This window comes from Salvia splendens, chromosome 11, assembly GCF_004379255.2.
Source record: "Salvia splendens isolate huo1 chromosome 11, SspV2, whole genome shotgun sequence".
In the NCBI taxonomy this organism is placed as follows: Eukaryota; Viridiplantae; Streptophyta; class Magnoliopsida; order Lamiales; family Lamiaceae; genus Salvia; species Salvia splendens.
The window spans coordinates 24,474,480-24,488,172 of NC_056042.1; positions in this window are offsets into that span (position 1 = coordinate 24,474,480).

The window sequence follows — 13,693 nt, forward strand, 5'->3', positions numbered from 1 at the left end:
ATGTAGACGTACGATTTCCCGTACATATATCGGTGCTAACTTCTCCGACCCATAGGTGATAGAAATTGGAATGAAATGGGCACTTTTTGTAAGTCGATCAACGATAACCCAAATGACAGTATTTCCTCGTTTGGATTTGGGTAAGCCCGTCACGAAATCCATTTCTATGTGTTCCCATTTCCACTCGGGAATCTCTAAAGGTTGCAATTTCCCGTACGGTCATTGATGCAAAGCCTTAACTTGTTGACAGGTTAGACGAATGATACGATACTTCTCTTCATGCCATTCCACTAAAATTTCTTTTTCAGATCCTGGTACATTTTTGTGCTTCCAGGATGGGCGATGTAGGGGGTGTCATGTGCTTCACTTAGTATCTTGTTCCTTAAGTTCTCGTTGGCGGGCACGCACAACCTTCCTTCAAAAGTTAGGGCATTGTCTGCCTCTTCTCTATAACTTCCTGGCTCCCCGGCTCGTACTCTCACTTGTATCTTCTCCAAGACTTCATCCTGTCTTTGAGCATCTATTATTTGTTTCCTTAAGTCGGGTTCCAGCACTAAAGTGGTGATCCTTGCCTCCATCGTTTCGGGTGCATGCACTATTTCCAATCTCATCTTGGCGAATTCCCGTATTAGTGCCTTTTCCTGGGTGATTAGACTAGCCAATTGTTGCGACTTTCGACTCAGCGCATCGGCTACCACATTAGCCTTGCAGGGGTGATAATTTATGCAGCAGTCATAATCCTTCACTAGCTCTAGCCATCTTCTTTGTCGCATGTTCAAATCCCTTTGTTCGAAGAGATACTTTAGACTCTTGTAGTCAGTAAAGATTTCGCACTTCGTTCCGTAAAGGTGGTGTCTCCAAATTTTTAATGCATGTATTACAGCTGCTAATTCTAGATCGTGGGTTGGGTAGTTCAACTCGTGGGGTCTGAGTTGTCTTGATGCATAAGCTATCACTTTCCCATTCTGCATGAGTACGCACCCGAGACCATTTTTTGAGGCGACAGTGTACACCACATAATCTATTCCCGGCTCTAGTACCACTAGTACAGGTGCTGTTGTTAGATTCTCCTTTAGCAGTTGGAAACTTGTTTCACATGTTAGGATTGGTATACTGAAAAGCATATTTCGAGCATGTTGCACGGATATAATTGCTTGCATACAATAAACTCTACAATCCACTTTTAACCCAAGGCGAGAAGAATTAATTTTATTGCATTGGTGTTTGCTTATGCATTTATAAGATGTTTCTCAAACATTTAAATGTATAAGAAGCAAATAAGTCTAATTCTTCTGCATAGTAGACTGGTCGTGAACGGCGTTCATAGAAGGTGACACAGTCGGTCCTTTGTAGAAGAGAAATAGAATTTCACAACCTAGATAGGCTTTGGCTACCTATCGTGAAAGGTTGCAGTGTCAGTCCGCATGTTTCCTTACCTTAGGAAATAAACGACACTAGTGTGGTATAGCACTGAATGATCTAACAGTTGAGATAAGTCTTTCTTGCTATTTACTGAAAGACGAGGTCTTGGTGATTGTTATTTCTTAATCATTGTTGATATAACATTGAGCATACGATATTGATTATGCACTACTTTGATTTATCAAATGGTGCGGATTTTTCGCAATCCAAGAATCCTGATATCTTGGGTAGTGGTGATTAATGTCTAAAGGTGCTAGTATTGTTATTGCAATGAATCGTGTGCTGGGTGAGTCCAGTTTGATAATATCCTCAAGAGGCGTTCGAAAAAGGTTTTATTATTCAGAAACCCGGCCGGCTGGAATTTATTCCAGAATAATAAATAAAAATTTTGAACTAGACAACTCTTGGAAAAACATATTAATTAATTAAAGTCAAATAGCAGGCTTAAATTAATTAATGGATATTTATATCTTAAACACGGGAAATAATAAATTAAAGAGGTAAAGTCCGGATTACTCGTAATTTGGGATTGGACGGGCAGTCAATATTATTTTACTATAGTGGCTGATAATAATATTCTGTTGGACTTGTATTAAATTGGGGCTCAATTTAATAGTAAAAGTCCAACAGGTTTGGCCCGAGTCCAACCTCCATGGATCCCTAATCTGACCCATAATAACTCTATATAAAAGAAGATTAGAAAGAAGATTAAGGGGAATTTTTACTCATAATTTCGTGCTCCCCTCTGGGAGTGGACGGAAAAATCAGTTCTTCACAGAACTCAAGTTCTATCTCCTTCCTAATCAAGCCTTTTTCGATTCTGACAAGCTTTGCCCACCCAAAGGTCGGATTCTGAGTTCGGGATACAGATTAGAAGGTTCGTGGTTGAGTACTAAGAACATCACGTGGAAAAGCCGCAAGCAATCGACGATTCTTTGGAGAATCAGATAGGTAATTCTAATCCGTAGGAAATTCATGTTTTAGGTTTTAATTCCTTTTACATGATTTATGTGCGTTCTAGCATGCATTTTTTATTGTTTAACATGTAGTTAATTAATCTCATAATCGGTCAAATAGATATGTATGTATGATTTATTTGTGAATGCATGACTTCCGCTGTGCAAGGGGCTCCAAACCCCAACATCACATTCGGGGGTCCATGCAAACTTAATTCCATTTTTGAGATGTTGCGTCATTGGCCTTGCGAATTTTGAAAATCCTTCGATGAACCTCCTGTAGTATCCCGCCAGGCCTAGGAAACTCCGGATCTCATTTGGGCTTGTTAGCGATTTCCAATTCTGTACGGCTTCTATTTTTGCCGGATCTACTCGAATTACGTCGGCCGTTACGATGTGTCCCAGAAAATTTACTTCACTAAGCCAGAATTCGCATTTACTAAACTTAGCGTAGAGCTTTTCGGTTCTTAATGTTTCGAGGGTAGTTCTCAGATGTGTTTCATATTCTGCTCTATTCTTTGAGTAGATGAGGACGTCATCAATGAAGACCAAAATAAATTTATCGAGATACGGGTGGAATACACGGTTCATCAAGTCCATGAATACAGCAGGAGCATTGGTCAAACCAAAAGGCATTACTATAAACTCATAGTGACCGTAACGAGTACGAAAAGTCGTTTTGGGTATATCTGCTGGTCGGATTTTCAACTGGTGGTATCCTGATCTCAAATCCACTTTAGAGAATACACTGGCTCCTTTAAGCTGATCAAACATGTCATCTATTCTGGGCAAGGGATATTTATTCTTGAGTGTCAGTTTGTTCAACTCCCGATAATCTATACACATTCTTAAGGTTCCATCTTTCTTTTTAACAAAGAGCACAGGGGCTCCCCACGGCGACACACTGGGTCTGATAAACCCTAGGTCTAAGAGTTCCTGTAGTTGTAATTTAAGTTCTCCTAACTCTTTTTGGGCCATTCGGTATAGTGCTTTTGATATCGGGGTCACTCCTGGTTCTAGGTCAATGGTGAAATCCAGTTGTCTGTCTGGGGGTAGACCATGTAGTACGTCAAGAAATACGTCGGGAAACTCACGCACTACTTCTACATCTTCAATTTTTCTTTCTTCGATTCTCTCCTCATTTAAATAAACAAGGTAGGCGGGACATCCTTTCCTCACTAGTGTGGCTGCTTGTAGGGCGGAGATGATGGATTTTCTCTTGCTCAAGGTAAGTCCATGGAAACCAATGTGTTCCTTACCCGGGGTTTGAAAAGAAATTTGTCTTTCTTTACATTTGATGGTGGCATGGTTTTCGGCCAGCCAATCCATTCCTAATATAATATCAACATCCTTCATTGTCAAAACTTCCAAGGTATTGGTTAGTATCCTATGTTCTCCCAGTGTGATTTCTAAATTTGAACATTTCTGTGTGATATCTATAATCCCCCGACGGGTGAAGATACTCTAATTTTAGACTCAACTGGTTCTGTTATAAGTCTTAGAGCATCTATGCAAGAGGTAGATATGAAAGAGTGCGAAGCGCCAGTATCAAATAATAAGACAATAGGTACTTCAAGTAGGGTGCCCATACCTGCCAAATTTCCATGGCCATCCCCGTGTTGTTTCTTCCCCAATGCATACGCCCTGGCCTGCGTCGGGAGGCTCTGGCGTTGTAGTTGCTGCTGACGTGGGGGTCGATGATTTCCTTGCATGTCCACCTGTAAGGCCCGTACGTATTGCCGTGGTGCTGCTGAGTTGGGTCTTGTATTCATCCCTATCTTACATGGACAGTCTCATGCGAAGTGACCCCTTCCTCCACAAGCGTAACAAGAAATCTCCCCACTTTTACAAATTCCGTTATGTATCTTATTACATTTGGGACAAGGGTTGGTTCTTGGCCGGTTGTTTCCTGTAGGGTTAAAAGTAGGTTGTCGTGCAGAGCCCTGTGGACGGGGTGGTCCCTGTCATGACCTCTTTGATTCCCACTGGTTCCGGTTTCCCTCACATCTTCTTTTGTCTCGTTGAGCTTGGGATGAGGTCTGTATCTGTGAGTGTGTAGTTTTCTCTCCAGGCATTGCTGCCTCGACGTCGAGGGCTCGACTCAAGGTTTCCGGGTAAGACATTCCACCGTGGCTGGCCAATTCCATTCTTATTTCGGGTCTTAGGCCAGCACAAAACTTTTCAGCCATCTTCACATTAGTATCCACTTGATCAGATCGGTATCTAGACATATCACAAAAAGTGCGGTCATACTCTGTTACTGACATTCGCCCCTGGGTCAGGTTGTAAAATTCCATTTCCATCCTTCTTTTTGTAACTCTTGGGAATATACTTCTCGTAAATTATTTCTTTGAGCTGTTCCCAAGTCATATTCGCCAACTGTTATGGAGTCATTGCCTTTTTGCGGGTCTCCCACCAAAAGTCTGCTGACCCAGAAAGCTGGAACGAGGTGCATGTCAGTCGTTCTTGGTCTGTGCATTGCAGAAAGTCAAATATGCATTCGAGTGCACGTATCCATGACTCGGCCTTAGTGGGGTCGCCCATGCCGTTAAATATAGGTGGCTTTTGTTTCAAGAAAGTTTCCTTGATCTTCCTTTCTGGTATCATGGCGGGTGGAGGTAGAGGTGGTGGAGCTGCCACGCGCCCTTCTTCAAGTCCACCTTGTCCTGGTTGTGTTTCCCCTGCCCGCTCTATCCCTATCCTTCGGGGTCGCCCGGGTCGTCCAGCTATTCTTGGCATCATGCTGAATTAATAATAAATATTTACTTAATAAATCCCTTACACATTCTATCTCAGAAATAAGATTTTAAACAAATAAATGATGCAATTTAATACCACAATAAGTGTCGCAAAATCATGCTACTGGCAACAATTATGATAACATAGATATATATACATTCATAGGAAAATTGCCTTCGCAAAGGACTTTTTTTTCGTACAACCATCAACAGTGTCGCAAAATATGTCAAGTCACGGACACTCACACAAATGTTCCCGTGGTGCAAAAAGACTACTACCAAGCATAAACATAGACCAAAACGGTTCTATAACGGATCCGTTTCTGGAGTACACACATGTATACGAAGCTCACATCCCTATCTAGTCAACGATCAGGCTGGTGTCTCAGTGGTACTCGCACCAGTCCCCGGGGCCCCCTCATCCTCCTCTGGCTCCTCCTCGTCCGAGTTCTCATCAAGTAGAATAGCTGACTAAATAGTGCTACCCGGAGGATGTGGTCCACGGGTCACAGCTCCCCAATGGCGTATAGCCCATCCGACGGGTCCACGCTCTGGGGATATAGACTCGTGGCGACTAGGAATAGTAGGAATCATCGCTCCTGGCAGTGCGTCGGGAGATGTCTCAGAAGGAATAGGCAGTGGCTGTAGGCGACTGGAGCCTACTATGATCTTCTGCTCAACTGACTCATCCTCGTCTGAAGGAGTGGCCGGGGCCTTGCCCCTCCTACGCTTCTCGGCTGCTGCATCTCGTAACTCTCTCGCCTCGGTGTTAGCCTACCCTACTCCCTTTAGGCTCGATGCGGGGTCGGGGCTGGCTGGGTAGGGGTCCTCCTCCTCTCCAACAGGGGGACGAGATGGTCCAGCCTCAAACTCTCCGCGAGCCCGACGCCGCGGTGGAGAGGGCAGAGGTGGGAGAATCAGGTCGGGCTGAGGATCTGCTGGCTGCGGGATGACCAGCTCGGGCTGAAGGTCTGCTGGCTGCAGGACTCCTGGGTCTCCTACCGGGGCTAAATCGCCCGGCCACATATATGGCCCCCCCTCGGTGCCTGGCCATGTAGGATAAAACACGAGTGAATGTCCCCGATGAACTTGGGAAAATCACCATGAGAGTCGAAGAAAGGGGCTCCAGAAAATATATAATCACGGGATCGGTCGATGTCAAAGCCTACCCAATCCGAGGGTAGAAGCCTGATAAGCCGTTGGATACCGTCATAGTGAGTCACTCCAAATGGGTGCGCTCTCTCCCAGAGCCACCTTAACTGTGCTAGAAATGTCCCAAGATCCTCTCCTACGAGTATCACAAATGTGAGGTACTCAAGGAGAATGTCCTCGGCTGTAGGATAAACCATCTGCAAAAGAACCTGCATCGATCAGCCTCCTCCTCGTATCACTGTATGTAAATATGCATAAAAAGATACAAAGTAAACATGTTCTGATGAAAACACTAAAGTGTCCTTATAGGTTGTACTCGTCTTAGATTATGATTAGGCATCGGAAAATGCCTCAAAAGTCAAGTCAATATCAATTTGCCTGAGTTAACTGTCATTCGGGATTAATTTACCTTGCTCGGGAAAGCAATGGTCATATTTAATGTTTCTTTCTATATAGTGCTAAAAGGAGCATTAATCCATAAAGAAATCACAAATCTGTTATCAACACAAAAATTTACTTTCTTTCTGTCCTCTCGTTACGCGGGTAACTGAGCGCGTCGGGGTGAGTGCTGTGGGATTTTGAACAATTAGTCTAGCAAGTCTAGACTTTGTTTAGTCGGAGGAACTCTCGGGTTCAGAGCGTGAAATAATGGCTCTGATACCACTTTGTCACGACCGAAGCTGATTAAGGATAATCTAACTCCGGAATACCGTGACGTAAGGGGGGTGTAAGAAAAGAGGAAAGAAATTGGGGAAAATAAGAATAATCTCAAAATAGATAATCGAGATACATTAAAGGGAAGAGTATTCAACGAAAAAGACACTCGATCATGCAAACTCGAGTGATTGTTCATACATATATTTAACTATCAGAGTTTTTTGTAGCATCCCAAAAATTTTTGCGACTTTTGTTTTAATATGGATGTCGAGTGGAAATTTTTCTTTTATAGAATTTATTTGTTCCTATATGATTGAGTTGATTATGTGAAATAAATTGTTGTGAGTGATGTGGAATGAAGTGTCATATTTTTTTCCAAAGTGGAGAAATAATTAAATGAGATCATGAATATTGTTCTAGCTATTTTAGTGGTAATTTTCGGCCCGTTCAATTATTAGAAACTATATTCTCTTTCTTGGATTTAATTAATTGTATTGGGATATTTATCCAAATTAAATTCAAATCAAATTATCCATAATTTGTGCTACATGGAATTCGAACCCTAAGCCTATTCTTGAGAGATTTCGAAAAATCCCCTATTTAATTAGGAGGATGAATTATTTTTGATTTAATTAGTGTCTTGTTGATTCCTTTCATTTAATTTAAATCCAATTAAATCTTGCCACATTTTGTTTCCTCACCCTAATTAAATTAAGATTTGAATTATTTCTTTGTGGGAATATAACCCAAATTTTCGGCCCTCCCTTGTTGTAGAGGAATTTATATTTGTTTCCTATTTTGTGGAATCCCTTCTATTCAAATAAATACCAAATTAATTCATATGCCAAATTCATTGGGGATGTGAATATTTTCCTTTTAATTCTCTCCCTATCACACGCCCCATATGCCTTCTTTTTTTCCTTGTGGAATAAATTTATTTGTTACCTATTTTGTGGGAGTCTTTTCCTACAAAAAAATTACCAAATTTAAATCATATTCCCATTTAATTGAGGATTTAAATATTGTTCCCTTCCATGCTTCCATAGTACACGCCCCCGCCCCCCCCCCCCCCCCCCCCCTTGTGCTATACTTGGAGATTTTAAATTATCTTGTTACCTTGTTTATGAAATACTCATTATCTTGTTGCCTAATTTGTGAATATATTTCTCTCCAGGTAAATACCAAATCAATTCCTTGCTAATTAAATAGAAATTTTCGAAAATCCTCTCCCTCCATTACACGCCTACTTTATTTTTTTAATTGTGGGAATTTACCTCTATTTTATTCTCCCACAATTTAATTATTCTTATTTAGTGTGGGAATTTAACCTAAACCTTAAATAACTAAAACCCTAACCCTAGCCACCAAATCACACGCCTCCCTCCCTCATTTTCTCTCCCCCACACGCCTCCTTCCCTCTCTTCATTCTCTCCAAAAATCCTTCACCAATCCTTTAAAGAAATTTTGAAGTTAACTGCGCAGTTCTGTCAGAATTTGTATTCTCGTCCAGTGAGTTTCGTTTTTTATTTGACCTACCTAAAGATATGATTTTGATGTGAAATTTTAACTGGATGATCTTTGATGTGTCTTCTGTGTTGTGGTAAAATTTCAGCCCCAACGGAGGTCTGATGGATACTTAATGATTTTTACAAACCGACTGCACAGTTCTGCCAGATTTCTGTCATGTTAAAATAATACTTGTTGTCAAGTTTGAATGAATTACATGATGCATGTGTGATTAAGGAACGTATCTTATGGAGTGGTTATGTGTTATACGTTGAGGTATACTATAGTGTGTTTCCTTATGTTGGTGAACGTTTGGGATGGGTAATTTACGAAAACGATGAAAGGAACGATAGGGCATGCATGATAAATAGTATTGATGGAAGGCTGATTGTATTGTGGTGTTGACAAGGGTTGTTGTGCGTACGTGAGCACAAGGAACGAGGGTTGCTTTTGAGTTGTGTATTGTGTTGTCTAAGCAAGCGAGGTGGGCTTTCTTTAACTAAACTCTTTTATTTTTCCAAAGTATGAGTGTGGAGCTATAAGGGTGGTTTAAAGTGTTATGTCATGCCATGGATTGTTTTGATTGAGATTGTGTGCCTGATGCCTAGTTCGTCTGAGTTTACTCCGTTAGGCTATATGGCTATGTGTGAAACGAATTCGGGTCTGAGTAGGGCCGCAAACCCTATCAGGCTGTGTACACTGGTGGGATCGGGAGCCGTCCTTGCTAGTCGGTCGGTCTCGTGGGCGAATAGTGTGGCCACACTTTCGTCGCACAGTGGAATGATGATGTAATTGTTGGATTGTTGAGAAAGTGGGGAGATTGATTGTCTGGCCAGACTATGAAACTGTTTTTGTGATACTCGTGATATTTTCTTAAATAAATCGTAAAACTCGAGTTCACTGTGGTAAGGATGACATAACCTTTATCAAATATTTTGGCACGTGTTCACTGAGTATATCAAATACTCAGCCCTGCATATGTTTTCTTTATGTGCAGGTTGAGCGGGATGTTGCGATGGATGTTGAGTCGGCTTAGGAACTTTGGATGCGTTGTGTCCTCATACATAGGTGTCATCCTATGACTCTCTTTGATAACTTATTTCTGCTGCTACTTTTGAAACTGATGCCACAAGAGTTTACTTTACTTCGTATGGTTTTTAATATGTCAAATACTTTGAGACATTAATCCGCTGCTTATTTCGTTAAACTAAAATGTTTTTGTAGACTAAAACAAATGATCTTTTGGAAGTTAATTAGATTTTTGCATTAAGTGTCAACTTTTATTGTGTCCCACATTTCTTCCCCGCTTCTTAGTCCCTCCCCATGGTCGCGATTAGCCCGTCCTTGCTATCCTTAGTAAAGGCGGCCGTGACAGTTTTTAAACGAAATAAACGTTGCGTGCGTAAAGGCTAAAGGTACAACGGAAGCAAAAGAACTCGGTTCCATGTTTGAAGACATAAACCTCCGAGAGTTTATTCTTGATAGATGACAACACTCACTTTACCCGTCGCAGCTCAACCTGCACATTTAGAAATACATGCAGGGCTGAGTACAAAAGTACTCAGTGAACACATTACCGAAAAATACAAATATACTTTTGAAAATATTATCAAGCCATCATCACAGTAACACCCAGGGGTTTTATTTAAAAGACCTGGGCTTACTAAAAATCTTTATTCGACTGCTCAGTCTAAGTTCTTTCCATTCTTTGCCATATCCGATCACCATGTGCCGTGGAGATGGTGTTCTCCCACGGTCACCTTACTTTCATGTGCCGTGAAGGTGGCCACCTTCCTCGGTCACCAGACCTGCCCTCTGGCCATAGGTCTCTTGTGTACACTAGTCCGAGTAGGGACACCACCCTCACTTGGACCCGAATTTGATTCACAACTCACTTTCTTGGCCTTAGCCAACAGATAGGCATCACACATAAAATATTTATGGCAAGACAACATCACTTGAAACAACAACGAACATAGGTTCGAGTTTTCATAAAATATCACCTCCAAATAATTTGCATTTTTATCCACATTAGTATGTAGGATAGAAAACTTCACCTCGTGTGTCTTCAAGGTTTTTTTAGGTATTAAATCCTTGCTTCGCGGTATTACTCTCCTCGCAAGTTCTCCCCTTTTAAGAAAAGAAGAGGTCGGACTATACTTAGCGTCAAACGGATAGTAATTAAATAATGCATAAAATTTTGTATTATTCTCTTTATTGGTCTTGGGTTCTAAAGTTATACTCCTAAAATTTTTAATCTGGAAGATTTAATTATTCCAACATAACTATATTAGTACAAGAAACTATAAATACTCAAATAATAAAATCTACAAAGCCTTCATTAAAGACATACTAGCACTCCCCTTTTAATCCCACGGCCTAGATAAAAGAATTCCGGAAATGGGCCTTTAATTAATTTTCTACTACAACCATCATTTAAAACTTGGCTCTCACTTATTTCCCTTACTAAATTGGACCAAGTGAAAATAAATCAGTGACCCAAATCAATTAAAAGACCCACATATATATCCAATACTCATCACTTAATCCCTAACTCTACTCACAAAGGAGCAGCTCTCCCCCTCCATCTCACTCCCAGCCACCGCCACTGCAGCGAGCACGACGGCCAACCGCCGGCACCACCGTCTTGCCGCCGCTTATTCCTTCTCAGGTCTGCTGCCGCCGCCACTGAGCATGCACAGGCGGCGGCTTCGCCGCCCTTCTCTCAACGATCCGGCTGTCTCCGGTTAGCAGGCGAGCTCTCCACCTCCACACCAGTTCACCGACATCCCCCCTAAGGCAAGGGTCTGGTACTTATTGGTTTATGCTCTAAATTTGTTTTTCTAGAGAATTCCTATTATTGTGATATTTATCCTAATATTTTTGCATAGATTGTGGACTTATTTCCAATTATGACAGTTTGAGTTCTCGTCACTTTATGTTTCTGGACTATGAAGACTTTCTATTCCTTTTGTCAATTTCTATCACTATATGCTTATATGTGATGCAATAATTGAAGGAAGACATAAAAAGGGGTTTCTGGTGTTACCTTAAAAAAGGTAGCGTATATTAAATTTCCAGATTCTGCACTTCCTATCGTTCTCGGTCCCACTCTTAATTCTTTTCTATTCCTTGCTTGTAGGTATATATATAAGTTGGTGAGATTTTGTTGAAAAGGATGGGTGTGAAATCAGAAAGTTACGGTATTTATATACCTCTTTCATCTGGCAAGTGGTGATGCAAAAAGGAATGAAACATTAAATGTTACTGACAAGGTTCATGTTATTCTCTTAGAGATTATCCTTCTGTCAGGTGGAGAACTTTAATCCTATGGTTGGAAGGGTTAGAGAAAATTTAGGAAGGCTATAGGATGTTGATCTTGTGCAGACTCATTAAATGCTCCTGCCAAGTTGTTCTTCCATCGTACGTAACCGCCCATGGAGATCAATAATGTGATCATACTTATTAATTTATTGTTATCATTATTAGTAATTTGTTTATTATATTTTTTCATATTAAATTAGTCAAGGAAACACCACAAACTTCTTTTGCATGTCTATACTAAAATTTCATATATTATTATTATTATTATTATTATTATTATTATTATTATTATTATTATTATTTCTTTTAACATCAACGGGGTGATCTCCTATTATTACAACGAACTCTAGTCTATACACATTTGTAGTTATGCTACTAATAATAGAAGATAATAGTCTCGGGTTGTTACAGTATAATACTCCCTCCGTTCCACGAAAGTTGTCATACTTTCGGAATGACATGAGATTTTAAGAAATTTTGTTTTGTACTCCCTCCGTCCCACCATAAGTTGCTTTCCTTTTTGGGATATCCAATCATAAGTGAGCCATTTCTGTTTTAATCAAAAAAATCGTTTGTCTTACTTTATTTTTCCACCTACTTTAGTCTTTTTACTCCTCTGTTTTTTTTTCTCTCTCTCGTATTTTTCTCTCTCCACTTTAATTTTTTTTATATCAATTCCTTAAATCTAGTGCCAAAAAAAGTAGCTTGCTTATGGCGGGACAGAGAAAGTATGTAAAATAGAGAGAGAAAATATTATTTTATACTCACTTCGCCCCTTAAGAATATAACTCTTTTTTTTATCCTAAATATATAAACTTTCTACTTTAAGAAAATTCATTTCTCTCTAATGATGTGAGACCCATTTTTCAATAACATATTTTTATTTTTACATTTCTTTTGCTTTTTCAATTTTACATTAAAATGCGTATGTGAATTTCACAAGTGAGCAAGAATTCATTCCAAAATGGATATATGACATATATAATAAAAAATGAAAAGTAAGATATCTTCTATAGGGACGGGGTGTAACTGATTCGCCCCTTCAAAAAACAATGTAGATTTGTTTGAAGACTTTCTTGAACGGTTGTGATACGTTTTCATTTGTGTAGATGTTACGACACTTTAGACAATTATTGATGATAATAATAACATTCATGTTAACTTGGAGTAATTTTTTTAACTTGGCGAATTTCAATCATATTTAAATTGATAATAATTTTATAATGAACTTGAATATTCCACTATATTAATAAAATATTGAAACATATTTACATTAAATGGAAATTGAAATGTTAATTTAATTTAATTTTTATATTTGTTTTATCAAAATCATTATTATGCAAACAAAGCGAAACAATATATAGGCAATATTTTGAGTTAGGCTAAACACTGTGTTATGGGTCAACCCAACTTGGGTTGCGGTTTAATCAAGTGCAGAATAATGTTTTATTAGATATATTAAAAATGTACAACTATAAAATTATAAATTTAAGAGGCTATTTAGATGAGTCCACTATTTTCATAGACTTTCTTTCTTATGGGGGTCATGCAATTACCTAAAGTATTCTGTGTGTTAAACCTTGCATCCAATTGCTAGCAAGACTTAATAAATACCTTCTTATTATCAATAATGTAAACGAGGCATGTGCTCACAAGCCATTTTGAGAAATGAATAGCATAATTTGGTGAAGTGACTTTGATGAGAGTAGCTTTCTCCAATTCGACTTTAATTCCTGGAAATTGCCTCCAAACAAGTCGTTCGTTGAGTCAATTTAAGTAAGTTTTACCTAACTTGCTGGCATATATACTCCATCCGTCTCATGTTACTCGCACTTTTCATTTTAGGCCGTAAATTTGGGATTGATTTTTTAGTGTAATTAAATTAAAATTTTAAGTGTAATGAAACATCACTTAATAAATGAGCTTTTAACTTAATCT